At 49.3% G+C, this 16,600-nt stretch overlaps 1 protein-coding gene across 2 annotated transcripts in view; it reads right to left on the bottom strand.

Moving 5' to 3' along the window:
* The window catches only part of LOC129694424 (flotillin-1-like), a 53,939-nt gene extending 38,350 nt beyond the window's left edge, over positions 1–15,589 (bottom strand). For both annotated transcript variants that reach the window (XM_055631140.1, XM_055631141.1), the window contains exon 1: positions 15,502–15,589. The gene's annotated coding sequence lies outside the window, so the exon portion shown is untranslated. The remainder of the gene's footprint in view (positions 1–15,501) is intronic.
* Positions 15,590–16,600: the final 1,011 nt, after the last annotated feature.

The following is a 16,600-nucleotide window of genomic DNA, read 5'->3' as shown; positions in this document are numbered from 1 at the left end:
TACATATTTCCCCCTGCTGTCGTGGGGTAGACTGACCCCACGACAGATGCTGGTTAAACAAAAGAAAAGGGGACCAATTGCTGGAGTAACTCAGCAGGTCAGGCAGCATCTCTGTGAAACATCGATAGGTGAAGTTTCAGGTCATAGAAACATAGAAACATAGAAAATAGCTGCAGGAGTAGGCCATTTGGCCCTTCGAGCCTGCACCGCCATTCGATATGATTGTAAGTTATTGGGGCAAATCCTCCAAAATCATGGAAGAACTCGGATAAGGACATGGACATTTAAAAAACAGACAAATTTGCTGGCTGCAACGGAAAAAAACCCCAATCCACAAACCTGTCTGGCCTGTGGACTTTGGCATCAAACAACTGTGCGAATTGGGGTGGACAGGAAAGGCTGAGACGGAGATAACGAGATTATCTTGGATACACAAAGGAAGGAACCAAGTCTCAGCAGACGGTGGTAAACAGGCCAGCAGCAAGCTCAATCAAGGAGGGTCTGAAGAAGGGTTTCGGCCCGAAACGTTGCCTATTTCCTTCGCTCCATAGATGCTGCTGCACCCGCTGAGTTTCTCCAGCTTTTTTGTGTAACCTTCGATTCTCCAGCATCTGCAGTTCCCTCTTAAACAGCAAGCTCAATCACCATCTTGGATGACCCATCCATCGAGACAATAGGAGCCCGTCCAGGCGATGGGATAACGATCAGGCTGAGGGATCATGACATCAGCAAACCCCTTATCATCGGAAGCCTATTGTTCATGCCAGATCGAAACTGGGAATCATCAAAAGAACCCTTTTCATCCAGAGGACCACCTGGGGGTTTCAAAGTAAGCTCAGGTATAAAACAGGAGTCAAGCCAGAACTCACTCTCTTTTTCCTGCCCTGCTGGACAGCTCGTGAACCCAACTGTAACTCTCTCTTTCTGCTCTGCTGGACAGCTCGTGAGCCCAAACTGTAAGTACCCCAGTGACCTGGTGAAATTCCCGAAATAGTATAGAGGTTAAGAAGATAAAGGGGGGTAAAATTGTGTAAAGTAAGTTTTACGACGTGCCCGATAGTTTTCCGTCCATAGTCTTAGTTTAAAGCATAAGTTTAGCCACGTATTATGTAGTGTTGGTGAGATTCGATTTCTCATTGTTTAATAAAGCCTGTAAATTTTAGACTTGCTTTGAGTCCATCTTGGTTTCTGTTTTCCCTCATCAGCACACTCTGGTCAATTCAACCTTTTATCATATCCCACCATAATTCCGAGGTCTAGAACCTAGGGGAATCCCTTTTGTTGTATTCTCTCTCTTGGAAACCGCTCGAGTGGAGTGGTGGCCGTTTGACCCTCCGACAAGGGAGAGAATAACTCGGGCAGTTGGGCCCGAAGGGAAATAAAGGGAAACGCAAAACCCCTACAGAATGGCGACCATGGCAGGACCTCGGTGGTTTGGGATATGTGATTTGCCAGAGGGGGTGAGAGAACGTAGCAAGATGGAGGAGAGAATCTCCTCTTATCTGTTTAAAAAAATCAATCTCACCAAACAATGGGTGATAGCATTGTTGACAGCACAGCAGCCTGCAGTAGCTGCTGCTCAATGGACGGAAAGCAAGGCGTATAATAAAGGGCAGGAAAAGGCAGTTTGGCTAGCGTGCCTATCACAGCAGGTAGCAAAAATGCAGAGACAGGTAGATAGACTGGAAGAGCAATTGAGAGAAGCTAGGGCCACGCTGAAGAAAGCGCTAGAGAAGGGGAAGGGCTATCTGAGGAATGCAGTAAAGCCAGGCAGTGTATCTTGCAGGCGAGGGAGTCCCACAGAAATGCCCAGGAATTCCTCCAATGCCAGGTGGTAGAGGCAAAGGAGAGGGAACGGAACGCCCAGGAACTCCTGGCTCAGAGTACACAGAAGTGCAGGGAGCTGGAGGGAAAGTTCCAAGATATCCAAGCAGCATACAGGGTGGCCCGTAGCGAGCTAGGGGATAGTGATCACGGGCCTTGCCAGGCGAGGATAGCGCAGCTGGAGGAGACTCTGTCCAAGACTAGGGGACGGGTTCACCTGGTAGGACCAGGGGGGTCCCCCGGGGGCAGAGGGCTTCCCTCAGCAGATGATTCCCCAGGGGCAAAGGGGAATAGACCGCCTCCTGAGGTGCCGGGGATAGGTCCGGGTCGGCAGGTGGGGTTCGGGTTGTCCGGGGAGGGACAGGCCCAAGGAGGGGCGGGAGAGCACCCTCAGTTAGCGGCTTCCGCGCCATGTGTAGCACACCACGAGGTGGTGGGGTTACCGATCATGGTGGGAAAGCCGGGGGTAAATGGGCAACAGCCCCGGGTAGGGCAGATGTGCCCGGTACGGCAAAGGAAATATGGTCCCCCTGTAGGGCAGGCAGATAGGGGGCCCATAGAGAGTGATATCATCATTCCCCATGGGGCACATGTGCTGAGGGCGATGGTGGCTCACTTTCCCAGGTTAACCAGGGCGGGAGACCCGTCATTGCATTTTATGGAGGTGCAGCAGGCAGCCGACATAAACGATTGCGATGAGGTAGAACGGGTAAAGCTGCTACTGATGACCCTAGATTCATACCTATGCAAGGCGGTGACCTCCAGGGTAGGGGGAAGACCTGAAACATGGGTAGCGGCACAGACAGCGGTTCTGGAGGCCATGGGGTTGAATCAGGGTAGTCCTTTCACCAGGGTGGGGGAGACGAAGCAGCAGGTAGCTGAGTCCCCGGACATGTTCGCAGACAGGCTGTGGGCAGTGTATGAGGGAGCGTGTGGGATGCCTTTAGATAGGCAGAATTTAGATGAGAGAACAGCTCACTGGCTGAAGACTCTGGTGGCGAATTGCCTCCCGCGAGTTAGGGCAAAGGGCCGAGCACTGGTTCGACCCAGCTGACCCAAACCTTAACGAGGCGGAGGTGATCAGGAAGCTCACCCTTGCGTATCGCAATGGGGAGAGAAGTGAGGAGGAGCCCTTTAAGGGCAAGGTGCACAAAATAGTACCGGCACCCCCCAAAAGGAGGCAGTGGAAACAGGAAGGCAGCCGGACCTCTTCCGAGATGAGGCCAGTGTGCTACGGGTGTGGGAAGCCCGGGCACTACAAGAGGGAGTGCAGAAACCCAAGTAGAGCAGTGGGGGATAGGACCCCGGTAACAATAGATATAAAAGATCTAATTACCTATTTGCAGTCCAAGGCGGGAGGGTCTGGACAGGTAGCCATGGCAACAGGCCAGGGCGCACCCGTATCCGCACCCCCGGCACCTTTATGACTGCCAGCGAAACAGCCCACATTCCTATGCCCGTTAGAGTATGGCCCATGTGGGAGACCCTGGGTCAAGATGGAGGTCCAGGATGTGGTCGGGAGTTATCTGCTGGACACTGGTGCTTCCAGTAGCATTGTCCACACGGACAATCCCCGTACATCCCCTCTATCTAGTGGGGCTCCCTATAGTCCACGGGGCGAGGGGAATCAGAGGGTGGATCGCTTGGCCAGGGAAGGAGCCAGGAGTGGGAAAGCATGGGATCCCCATGAGGAAGGACAGGTAGCTGCAGCCAGGGAGCAGCCTCGAGAAAAGGAGAGTGCGGGAGTGGTTTTGGCTCCGGACCAGACCACGATCCAGGCACAAGACCCTATTTTAAAGGCTGCCTCAGCAGCCATTTGCAGGCAGGGGAAGATAGAGGGACCGTATGGGGGTAAAGATCAGGAACAGACCCGGGTTGATGTGGAAACCGTAGGGGAGCCAGGCGAGTCCACAGGTAGTCAGCCTGAAGTAGCCGGCTGTGTTCCAGGGCGAGGACTGGAAGCAGCGGAGAAGGAGGCTGACTCCAGCCCTCCGCAGGCAGGTACCGTAGACTGCCTAAGAGAGGCAGAACTAGCAGAAACAGAGGAGATGGAGGTATCACCTCTGGTGTGGGAACCCCCGGTCAGACGTAGGAGTGACAGGGTCACTAAACCCCCAGTAAGGTGGTCCCCATCCCTAATTAAACCTAGAGCTAGGGCCGGCCACAGGAGGGCCGGGAAGGAGAGTGGCCGAAACAGGGCACTTCGGAGTGCAGCTGGAGGGAGCCCAGTCTCCACAGGGAACGTAGGGGTATCTCAAAACCCCGTAGTGAAAAGGGAGGTGAGGGGCAGTCAGGCCCCTCGACAGGAGGAGTTCTGGCCTGCACGGGTGGGCCCACCAGAGGGGTGGCCCCAGCGTGACGGGGACCAGTTATGAGTTGGCCACCCGGAGACGGGTGGCGTTGTATATAGCATTGGTTTGTCTGTGGTTTGTGTAGTTAGCGTTTGGTAATTAGATATAGGGTTTTGTATAGTTACAGGGGAGTACAGGGACAGACAGTATGGGATCGAAGGGATGTGCTGTGGAAAAGTAAACCACAACAGAAAAAAATCAAAACCCCAAATGCCATTTTAGGCGGATAGCTTTGTGGAGGCAAGGAGGTGTTTTGCTTTGTTTTCCAGATAAGTTGCCCCGCCGTATGGATGATGGTAACGATGTGCCTCCGGATGTGCGTGGCGCCTCGTGGGGTCACGGAGGAGTCCATCGGATTTGACTGAAAGTGCGGTTACCCGCATGGTGCCCCCGCGAGAAGGAATTATTATATCAGGCCCTGCTAAAAGACATGTTCCAGAAATTCCACAACCTGGATTTTGGGGACATAGACATAGAAGAGATGTACCGCGGGGGAGGGGATTTCACTTTGGGGTCCGGTAGGCAAAGACGAGGGGTGGTTATTGACGGGTTTACAGCATTTAACACGGGGACATCTATTATTAATAGCATGGACAACGTAGAACTGGCCTTGCAGATCAATCAGTTGAAGGGCCAGTTACGAAAGGTTCTGGGGGAGGAAAATGCGGTGGTAGGATCGGGACTGCACGAAGAGGTGGCAAGGACTCTACATCTAAAAGAAATCATAGCACAATTGGAGACACATGCAAAAACGATAAACGCTTTGATTAAAGAGGACCGGAATGCGTCCGATCAGGCTGCACAGAATGAGGTGTGTGGGCTGTATGGTGCGTGGTTGTTGGGGGAGGGGAGAAGCAACCTGGAAGACCTGAGGCAAGGTCGGGTCCCCTCCTGGATAAGCAACCAGCACCTAGCAGCGCTACACCCTTATAACAGCACTTTGAGTCCTTGTCAGCTTCGTGTGGCCTCCGAGGCCTACCCGGTACCGGTGGATTGCGGAAAATCCAATCACACCATAATGGGAGTGGTCGTAAGAATCCCGGTGATGGGAACCTCGGCACGACCAGCTCCTCTGTACCGAGTGGAGAACGTGGGAGTTGTTCGTGGGGGGGGTGCATATTCGCTACGGGAAGGTCCCGCCCTATGTCATAGTGAGGGAGCAAGCTGTGACAGGCATTGACCTTTTGGGTTGTCGGAGCCGGGGAGCACAGGTAATCCTGTGTCCCCAGCACATGGGCGCTGAGGCTAGGCCTCAGTGTGGGTTCAGGGCTGTTGGGGCACAGCCTATAAACTGCACCATGGAGGCGATGGCGGCAGACCATGTCCCTCCACAGGTGGCGTATATAGGCAGTGGGACGTACTGTGTCACCACAAGTGCCCAGCGGTATCAGCACGGATCACAGCTGTGGTGCCCGATACCGCACAGCAGCTTCTGCTTTAAACCCAGGGCAGAAGTCCATGTGGCACAGCAGCGAATATTACCCATCCCGGAACCTTCTTCGGTTCACCTCTCGGTACGAGAAAATGTAACTGACTTATTTAACTATGTTGCCCATTTTGGGTATGATATTCCCCCAGTGAATGAAAAATTAAAAGAGTTGCTGGTGGCGGTCGAGTTGTCGCACAAACACTTCTTCTCCCTGGAACAAAAGACTCTGGATATCGCCAGGGAGATCGAAGAGATCAAGTCTCCAAGTTGGTGGGACCTGGAGTCCTGGATCATAGTTCCAGCATGGGTCCGCATCGTGTCCCATGTTCTGATCATCTGCCAGATGATAATTGTGCTGTATTTGCTATGCATTAATTGCAAATTTAAAAGGCGGAGGAGGATGGCCAAATTACAACAGCTGGTAAATCGAGCCGCCCGACGTCACCATAACGACACCCCATCACTGTAAAATGTCTGTACTCTAGTGCAATAGTTTTTGTACATATGTTGTAATCCCTGCATTTTCAGGGAATGGTCGTGAGGGTACTGTATGGTTTGTGGGATTGATGTAAAGTAAAAGGTGTATAGTGTAAGTTAATGTGCTTCGAGGGTCTAGTTTAGCAATTAAGGGGGCTTTCGGGGTACATAATTTCACCTTCTCACCAGGAGTGTTTACAGCTCTTGAGGCTGGAGGATTGCCCACTAACTTTGTCAATCGATACGGTCCGTGCAAGCCTGGACGTATCGTAGGGGCATGTAAGTTATTGGGGCAAATCCTCCAAAATCATGGAAGAACTCGGATAAGGACATGGACATTTTAAAAAAAGACAAATTTGCTGGCTGCAACGAAAATAAACCCCAATCCACAAACCTGTCTGGCCTGTGGACTTTGGCATCAAACAACTGTGCGAATTGGGGTGGACAGGAAAGGCTGAGACGGAGATAACGAGATTATCTTGGATACACAAAGGAAGGAACCAAGCCTCAGCAGACGGTGGTAAACAGGCCAGCCCAAGCTCAATCACCATCTTGGATGACCCATCCATCGAGACAATAGGAGCCCGTCCAGGCGATGGGATAACGATCAGGCTGATCGATCATGACATCAGCAAACCCCTTATCATCGGAAGCCTATTGTTCATGCCAGATCGAAACTGGGAATCATCAAAAGAACCCTTTTCATCCAGAGGACCACCTGGGGGTTTCAAAGTAAGCTCAGGTATAAAACAGGAGTCAAGCCAGAACTCACTCTCCTTTTCCTGCCCTGCTGGACAGCTCGTGAGCCCAACTTTAACTCTCTCTTTCTGCTCTGCTGGACAGCTCGTGAGCCCAAACTGTAAGTACCCCAGTGACCTGGTGAAATTCCCGAAATAGTATAGAGGTTAAGAAGATAAAGGGGGGTAAGGTTGTGTAAAGTAAGTTTTACGACGTGCCCGATAGTTTTCCGTCCATAGTCTTAGTTTAAAGCATAAGTTTAGCCACGTATTATGTAGTGTTGGTGAGATTCGATTTCTCATTGTTCAATAAAGCCTGTAAATTTTAGACTTGCTTTGAGTCCATCTTGGTTTCTGTTTTCTCTCATCGGCACACTCTGGTCAATTCAACCTTTTATCATATCCCACCATAATTCCGAGGTCTAGAACCTAGGGGAATCCCTTTTGTTGTATTCTCTCTCTTGGTAACCGCTCGAGTGGAGTGGTGGCCGTTTGACCCTCCGACAAAGGAGAGAATAACTCGGGCAGTTGGGCCCGAAGGGAAATAAAGGGAAACGCAAAACCCCTACATGATCATGGCTGATCATCCAACTCAGTATCCTGTACCTGCCTTCTCTCCATACCCCCTGATCCCTTTAGCCACAAGGGCCACATCTAACTCCCGCTTAAATATAGCCAATGAACTGTGGCCTCAACTACCTTCTGTGGCAGAGAATTCCACAGATTCACCACTCTCTGTGTAAAAAATGATTTCCTCATCTCGGTCCTAAAAGACTTCCCTCTTATCCTTAAACTGTGAGCCCTAGTTCTGGACTTCCCCAACATCAGGAATAATCTTCCTGTATCTAGCCTGTCCAACCCCTTAAGAATTTTGTAAGTTTCTATAAGATCCCCCCTCAATCTTCTGAATTCCAGCGTGTACAAGCCGAGTCTATCTAGTCTTTCTTCATATGGAAGTCCTGCCATCCCAGGAATCAGTCTGGTGAACCTTCTCTGTACTCCCTCTATGGCAAGAATGTCTTTCCAAGAAGGTCGGGACCCTTCGTCGGAACCGGGTTCGATCCTGACCTCGGGTGCTGTCTGTGAGGAGTTTGCACGTTCACCCCGTGACCGTGTGGGTTTTCCCAGGTGCTCCAGTTCCCACCCACCTCCCACAAGAAGTGTAGGTTTGTAGGTTAATTGGCCTCTGTAAATTGCCCCCTAGTGCATGCAGGGAGTGGGTGAGAAAGTTGGGTGAGTTAGAACTCGTTTAAACGGGTGATCGATGGCTGGCAAGGACTCGGTGGGACAAAGGGCCTGTTTCCAGGGATACAACCAGTTTCCCCAGCTGTATCTCCAAACTAAACTTTAAGCAAGTTTTCCTGAAGATAAAAACTTGGTTGACTTAGGGTGACACGGTGGCGCAGCGGTAGAGTTGCTGCCTTACAGCGCCAGAGACCCGGGTTCAATCCTGACCATGAGTGCTGTCTATACGGATGTTTGCACTATTTCCCACGGGAGGTTTTCCCCGGGTGCACCGGTTTCCTCCCACATCCCAAAGATGTACAGGTTTGTAGGCTAATTAGCTTGGTAAAGTTGTAAATTGTCCCTAGTTAGAAAAAAATGCTTGAGTAACTCAGCGGGACAGGCAGCATCTCTGAAGAGAAGGAAAGGGCGACGTTTCGGCCCGAGACCATTCTTCAGACTCCTCCTCTCTCCGACGATCAGTCTGAAGAAAGGTCTCGACCTGAAACGTCACCCATTACTTCTCTCGAGACTCGGTAGGCCGAAGGGCCCGTTTCCGCGGTGTATCTGAAAGACCTAATAGTCAGATCTAATAGTTAAGTCTAAAATGTTGTTCTTCTACAAAAGCATGGACTAGTAGAACAAAAGAATGGCTCGGTGCCAAGTCTGAATTACTTTGTAAATTACGTGGAACACAATATGCAGGACAGGTTGTCTTTTTAATAAAGACATTAAAGATGGAATCCTGCAGTAATAACATGTGCTTCTTCAAGGCCATAAGAAGGCAAGATTGAAAAAAAAATAGCTGACGCTGCAGAGATGATGAGCTCAATTTGGACCCAGATATTGTGAAAGGACATCTTTCAGTCATGCCATATTGGATGAGTGTGTTACTCAACAATTTAATTGGAAACCGCAGTTCTGTTGGAAGCCTATAGCAAACGTTGTGAAAGGGTCTACTGCTTTTTAAGAAACAAGCTTTCACATATCTCTGAACTAAACTGGAGTGTCTATCTTTCCCAGAGAAACCGAGTTATGTAAGAATGTAAGAATGCCATATTCCATCAAAACTGATCACCAGGAGTGGGTTCGATCCCTCCCTCTGCTGGATACTGGACTTTCTAACCAACATAAGAGTTCAGGTTAGACAAGTATCTCAATTCACCCTGAACACCGCAAACTGAGCCCCCTCCTCTACTCCCTTTGTGGTACTCTGTGATACAACGGTGATTGGCCTCATCAGCCTACGGGAGGAGGTCCAGCACTTAGCAAGCACTGAGCAACGTTTGTGCTCATTGTAATCTCGCCACTTCCGTCTGATGAATCAATTAAGATTGCCATGGTCTACCTTCAACGTTTGTTGCCATCTGCTTTTTAAGAAACAAGCTTTCACATATCTCTGTCTCCGACTAAACTGGAGGGTGGTCTATCATTATCTTCTGTCCCCAGAGAAAAGGACTGCATGGACATACTGTCGGGTTTCCGGCCGAACCAGCAAGGGAACAGCTTCTTTCCGGCGGCTGTCACTCTACTGTTGTACCTCGGTGACTGCCAATCACCACTAAAGGACACTTATTATTTTTTTATTAAATCATCTTGCTATGTCCAGAAGATGCTGAATGCATTTTTCTGTACTGTACACTGACAATTTAAAATTGAATCTGAATCAATCTGATCTGGGTGCCATACTGTGAATCAAGGAGGAATGTTGTGGAACTAACTGGTCTTTCATGGAGACGCTGACAATTTTCCCTTCTTTCACAGCAATCAAAGCATTGGTCTTTCTGGAGACATTGTTGACATTAGGCAATACAAGGGGTTGAAGTCACAGCCTCAACCAAGTCAGCAGCCCGAACATGTAACAAATGGCTCTTTACATTGGGAAATAAAAACAGCCGGATTTTCCAGAACAGTCACGCGATACTTTCACAACCGTTTGTTTCCCACTTCCTCAATGAATTGACCTATAAAACTCACACATTTCTTTGCATTCCTGAAGTTGGGTTACTCTACGGTTATGCAGCAATGCAATAACCACACAGGAATTAAAAAAATTACAAGGCTATTTCAACAGTCATTCGCAGCTTGGCATTTATCCAGCCTCTCCAACAGAACAAATCCCAAACAGCACTTTGCAGAAACCAGCTTCCATGTTGAGGCGAAGAAGAGAACACAAGAGTGGGGAAGTTTAGTTTCAGAGATACAGCGCGGAAATATAGTCCCCCCTATTTCAGGGCACCATAATGTTTGGGACACATGGCTTCACAGACATTTGTGATTGCTCAGGTGTGTTTAAATATCTCCTTAATGCAGGTATAAGAGAGCTCTCAGCACCTAGTCTTTCCTCCAGTCTTTCCATCACCTTTGGAAACTTTTATTGCTGTTTATCAACATGAGGACCAAAGTTGTGCCAATGAAAGTCAAAGAAGCCATTATGAGACTGAGAAACAAGAATAAAACTGTTAGAGACATCAGCCAAACCTTTGGCTTAGCAAAATCAACTGTTTGGAACATCATTAAGAAGAAAGAGAGCACTGGTGAGTTTACCAATCGCAAAGGGACTGGCAGGCCAAGGAAGACCTCCACAGCTGATGACAGAAGAATTCTCTCTATAGTAAAGAAAAATCCCCAAACAGCTGCCCGACAGATCAGAAACACTCTTCAGGAGTCAGGTGTGGATTTGTCAATGACCACTGTCCGTAGAAGACTTCATGAACAGAAATACAGAGGCTACACTGCAAGATGCAAAACACTGGTTAGCCGCAAAAATCAGTTTGCCAAGAAGTACTTAAAAGAGCAACCACAGTTCTGGAAAAAGGTCTTGTGAACAGATGAGATGAAGATTAACTTCTATCGGAGTGATGGCAAGAGCAAAGTATGGAGGAGAGAAGGAACTGCCCAAGATCCAAAGCATACCACCTCATCTGTGAAACACGGTGGTGGGGGTGTTATGGCCTGGGCATGTATGGCTGCTGAAGGTACTGGCTCACTTATCTTCATTGATGAAACAACTACTGAAGGAAGTAGCATGATGAATTCTGAAGTGTATACACACATCCTATCTGCTCAAGTTCAAACAAATGCCTCAAAATTCATTGGCCGGGGGTTCATTCTACAACAAGACAATGATCCTAAACATACTGCTAAAGCAACAAAGGAGTTTTTCAAAGCTAAAAAATGGTCAATTCTTCAGTAGCCAAGTCAATCACCCGATCTGAACCCAATTGAGCAATGCCTTTTATATGCTGAAGAGAAAACTGAAGGGGACTAGTCCCCAAAACAAGCATAAGCTAAAGATGGCTGCAATACAGGCCTGGCAGAGCATCACCAGAGAAGACACCCAGCAACTGGTGATGTCCATGAATCACAGACCTCAAACAGTGGTTGCATGCAAAGGATATGCAACAAAATACTAAACATGACTACTTTATTTACATGACATTGCTGTGTCCCAAACATTATGGTGCCCTGAAATGGGGGGCTATGTATAAACACAGCTGTAATTTCTACATGGTGAAACCAAAATGTATAAACATTTTAACCACACTTTAACCACATGTGCACTTTAACCACATGTGATTTTTTTTCTTTTACAAATCTCAAATTGTGGAGTACAGAGGCGAATAAATAAATGATGGGTCTTTGTCCCAAACATTATGGAGGCCACTGTAATACACTGAGAGATTGGGAAGTGTTATGTTCTCAGGGACCTGGGTATCCTTGAAATTATAGATGGCAAATGATATGACACAGAGTGCTGGTGTAACTCAGCGGCTCAGACAGCATCTCTGGAGAACATGGATAGGTGACGTTCAGGTCGGGATCCTTCTTCAGATTATCAGAGCCTATCATAGAAACAGAAAAACAGGTGCGGGAGTAGGCCATTCGGCCCTTTCAGCCAGCACCGCCATTCAACATGATCATGGCTGATCATCTAAAATCAGTACCCCGTTCCTGCTTTTCCCCCCATATCCCTCGATTCCTTTAGCCCCAAGAGCTAAATCTAACTCTCTCTTGATCCATGTTCTTCTGACCCTTGACAGACACAAAAAGCTGGAGCAACTCAGCAAGACAGGCAGCATCTCTGGAGAGAAGGAATGGGTGACGTTTCGGGTCGAGACCCTTCCTCAGCAGTCTGAGTTACTCCAGCTTTTTGTATCTATCTGCGGTTTAAACCAGCATCTGCGGTTCCTTCCTACACATTTCTCAAGCTGTTTAAACCTGAATCGCACCCTCCTGAAGGAGGCTAAACCATGAACCCACCTCAACCTATTTACTCCCTCATCTCTCTCCTCACATTTAAACCCTGATCTCTCTCAACATATTTAAACCCCGATTTCACCCTCCACAGATTAATTAAACCCACCTCCTCAAGCTGTTTAAACCTGAATCACACCCTCAAGGGGGCTAAACCATTTACACCCTGATCTCCCTCTCTCTTCTCACATTTAAACTCTGATCTCTCTCCTCAACATATTTAAACCCTGATTTCATGCTCCACAGATTAATTAAACCCTGACCTCCCTCTCTCTCCTCACATTTAAACCCTGATCTCCCTCTCTCTCCTCACATTTAAACCCTGGTCTCTCTCCTCAACATATTTAAACCCCGATTTCACCCTCCACAGTTTAATTAAACCCAAGGTACACAAAAATGCTGGAGAAACTCAGCGGGTGCAGCAGCATCTATGGAGCGAAGGAAATAGGCGACGTTTCGGGCCGAAACCCTTCTTCAGACTGATGGGGGGTGGGGGAGGGAGAAGGAAGGAAAAAGGGAGGACGAGGAGCCCGAGGACAGGGGGATGGGAGGAGACAGCTCGAGGGTTAAGGAAGGGGAGGAGACAGCAAGGGCTAGCAAAATTGGGAGAATTCAATGTTCATGCCATCCGGACGCAAGCAACCCAGGCGGAATATGAGGTGCTGTTCCTCCAATTTCCGGTGTTGCTCACTCTGGCAATGGAGGAGACCCAGGACAGAGAGGTCGGATTGGGAATGGGAGGGGGAGTTGAAGTGCTGAGCCACCGGGAGTTCAGGTAGGTTCTTGCGGACCGAGCGGAGGTGTTCGGCGAAACGATCGCCCAACCTCCGCTTAGTCTCCCCGATGTAAATCTAGAGCAGCGGATGAGGTTGGAGGAGATACAGGTGAACCTTTGTCGCACCTGGAACGACTGTTTGGGTACTTGAATGGAGTCGAGGGGGGAGGTAAAGGGACAGGTGTTGCATTTCTTGCGGTTGCAACGGAAAGTGCCCGGGGAGATGGTGGTGCGGGAGGGAAGGGAAGAATTGACAAGGGAGTTGCGGAGGGAGCGGTCTTTGCGGAAGGCAGACATGGGGGGAGATGGGAAGATGTGGCGAGTGGTGGGGTCACGTTGGAGGTGGCAGAAATGGCGGAGGATTATGTGTTGTATTTGCCGGCTGGTGGGGTGAAATGTGAGGACTAGGGGGACTCTGCCCTTGTTGCGAGTGCGGGGATGGGGAGAGAGAGCAGTGATGCGGGGTATGGATGAGACCCTGGTGCGAGCCTCATCTATGGTGGCGGAGGGGAATCCCCGTTCCCTGAAGAACGAGGACATTTCTGATGCCCTGGTGTGGAACGTCTCATCCTGGGAACAGATGCGGCGTAGGCTGAGGAATTGGGAGTAGGGGATGGAGTCTTTACAGGGGGCAGGGTGGGAAGACGTGTAGTCCAGATAGCCATGCGAGTCAGTTGGTTTGTAGTGTATGACGGTCAGAAGTCTGTCCCCTGCGGTGGAGATGGTGAGGTCAAGGAATGGTAGGGAAGTGTCAGAAATGGCACGATAATTAAACCCACCTCCTCAAGCTGTTTAACCTGAATCACACCCTCCTCAGGGAGGCTAAACCATGAACCCACCTCCTCAACCCATTTACTCCCTGATCTCCCTCTCCTCAACACATTTAAACCCTGATCTCCCTCTCCTCAACACATTTAAACCCTGATCTCCCTCTCCTCAACACATTTAAACCCTGATCTCCCTCTCCTCAACACATTTAAACCCTGATCTCCCTCTCCTCAACACATTTAAACCCCGATCTCCCTCTCCTCAACACATTTAAACCCTGATCTCCCTCTCCTCAACACATTTAAACCCTGATCTCCCTCTCCTCAACACATTTAAACCCTGATCTCCCTCTCCTCAACACATTTAAACCCCGATCTCCCTCTCCTCAACACATTTAAACCCCGATCTCCCTCTCCTCAACACATTTAAACCCTGATCTCCCTCTCAACACATTTAAACCCTGATCTCTCTCTCCTCAACACATTTAAACCCCGATCTCTCTCCACACATTTAAACCCCGATCTTTATCCTCACACATTTAAACCCTGATCTCTCTAACATTTAAACTCTGAGCTCTCTAACATTTAAACTCTGAGCTCTCTAACATTTAAACTCTGAGCTCTCTAACACCTCTGAGCTCTCTCCACAACCTATTTAATTCAATTCAATTCAATTCAACTTTAATGTCATTGCACAAATACGAGTATGGGTACAACAAAATGCAGTTTAGCGTCAGTCTGTAGTATAGCGCAAAATAGAAATATAAATAAAAATACAGAATAATCAAACAATAATCGAACAATGTGGACGGAGAGACTGGAGAAGTCTATCGGCGGGGCTTCGAGTTCAGCAATGTGATGGTATTATTGTAGAAGCTGTTCCTCATCCCACTGGTACGAGACCTGAGGCTCCTGTACCGCCTCCCTGATGGGAGGAGGGCAAACAGTCCATGGTTGGGGTGGGAGGGGTCTTTAATGATCTTCCCGATCTCCCTCTCCTCAACATATTTAAACCCTGATCTCTCTCAACATATTTAAACCCTGATCTTTATCCCCATAACATATTTAAACCCTGATCTCTCTCTCAACATATTTAAACCCTGATCTTTATCCCCATAACATATTTAAACCCTGATCTCCCTCTCCTCAACACATTTAAACCCTGATCTTTATCCCCATAACATATTTAAACCCTGATCTTTATCCCCATAACATATTTAAACCCTGATCTCCCTCTCCTCAACACATTTAAACCCTGATCTCTCTCTCCTCAACATATTTAAACCCCGATTTCACCCTCCACAGTTTAATTAAACCCACCTCCTCAAGCTGTTTAAACCTGAATCACACCTTCCTCAAGGGGGCTAAACCATGAACCCTGATCTCCCTCCTCAAACTATTTAAACCCTGATCTCTCTCTCCTCAACATATTTAAACTGTGATCTCTCTCCACAGATTGATTAAGGCCTGGTCTCACTCCCCTTCAAGGGGTTTAATCGGTGAATCCCAGCCTGGCGGCTGGGCCCCGGACCCTGGACCCCAACCCCCGACCCTCGACCCTCGCCCCGCTCGCTGCTCCATCTCCTGATCCATCTCCGGCTCCATCTCCATCTCCATCCCCGGGCCCGGCTCCCACTCATTCACCCACTCATCCACTCACCTGTCGCGGCCGCGTCGCTTCTCTCTGTCGGGGCCGCCTGTTTACTTCAGGCCGGAGACTCACGGACCCGCCCCGTCCGGACCCGCCCCACAGCGCCGCCCCATGGCCGGGAGGAGTAATTACACCCCCAGTGCACAGCGCCCCCACATGGCCGGGAGGAGTAACAACACCCCCCAGTCCACATCGCCGCCCCATGGCGGGAGGAGTAACAACACCCCCCAGTCCCACATCGCCGCCCCACATGGATGGGAGGAGTAATAACACCCCCAGTCCACAGCGCCCCCACATGGCAGGGAGGAGTAACAACACCCCCAGTCCACAGCGCCCCCACATGGATGGGAGGAGTAACAACACCCCCAGTCCACAGCGCCCCCACATGGATGGGAGGAGTAATAACACCCCAGTCCACAGCGCCGCCCTAAGACAAGGGAGGAGTAATAACAAGTGTTCAAGAAGGAACTGCAGATGCTGGAAAATCGAAGGTACACAAAAATGCTAGAGAAACTCAGCGGGTGCAGCAGCATCTATGGAGCGAAGGAAATAGGCAACGTTTCGGGCCGAAACGTTGAACGTCTGTAGAAGGGTTTCGGCCCGAAACGTTACCCATTTCCTTCGCTCCATAGATGCTGCTGCACCCGCTGAGTTTCTCCAGCATTTTTGTGTACCTAGGAGCAATAACACCCCCAGTCCACAGCGCCGAACACCCCGCCGGGAGGAGTAACAATACCCCAGTCCACTGCGCTACCCCATGCAAGGGGTAGCTATGCCATGACTCTCAGTCTGAAGAAGGGTCTCGACCCGAAAAACGTCACCCATTCCTTCTCTTCAGAGATGTTGCCTGTCCCGCTGAGTTACTCCAGCTTTTTGACCAAAATACGTTGGTCCTCACATTAAGATGCCTGTGGGGCTGTTTCCTCCTAATCTGAGGAAAGACATTCTTGCCATAGAGGGAGTACAGAGAAGGTTCACCAGACTGATTCCTGGGATGTCAGGACTTTCATATGAAGAAAGACTGGATAGACTCGGCTTGTACTCGCTTGAATTTAGAAGATTGAGGGGGGATCTTATAGAAACTTACAAAATTCTTAAGGGGTTGGAC

Source organism: Leucoraja erinacea, unplaced genomic scaffold (assembly GCF_028641065.1).
Source record: "Leucoraja erinacea ecotype New England unplaced genomic scaffold, Leri_hhj_1 Leri_65S, whole genome shotgun sequence".
Classification (NCBI taxonomy): domain Eukaryota; kingdom Metazoa; phylum Chordata; class Chondrichthyes; order Rajiformes; family Rajidae; genus Leucoraja; species Leucoraja erinaceus.
This window is presented reverse-complemented; position numbering and strand designations above follow the sequence as displayed.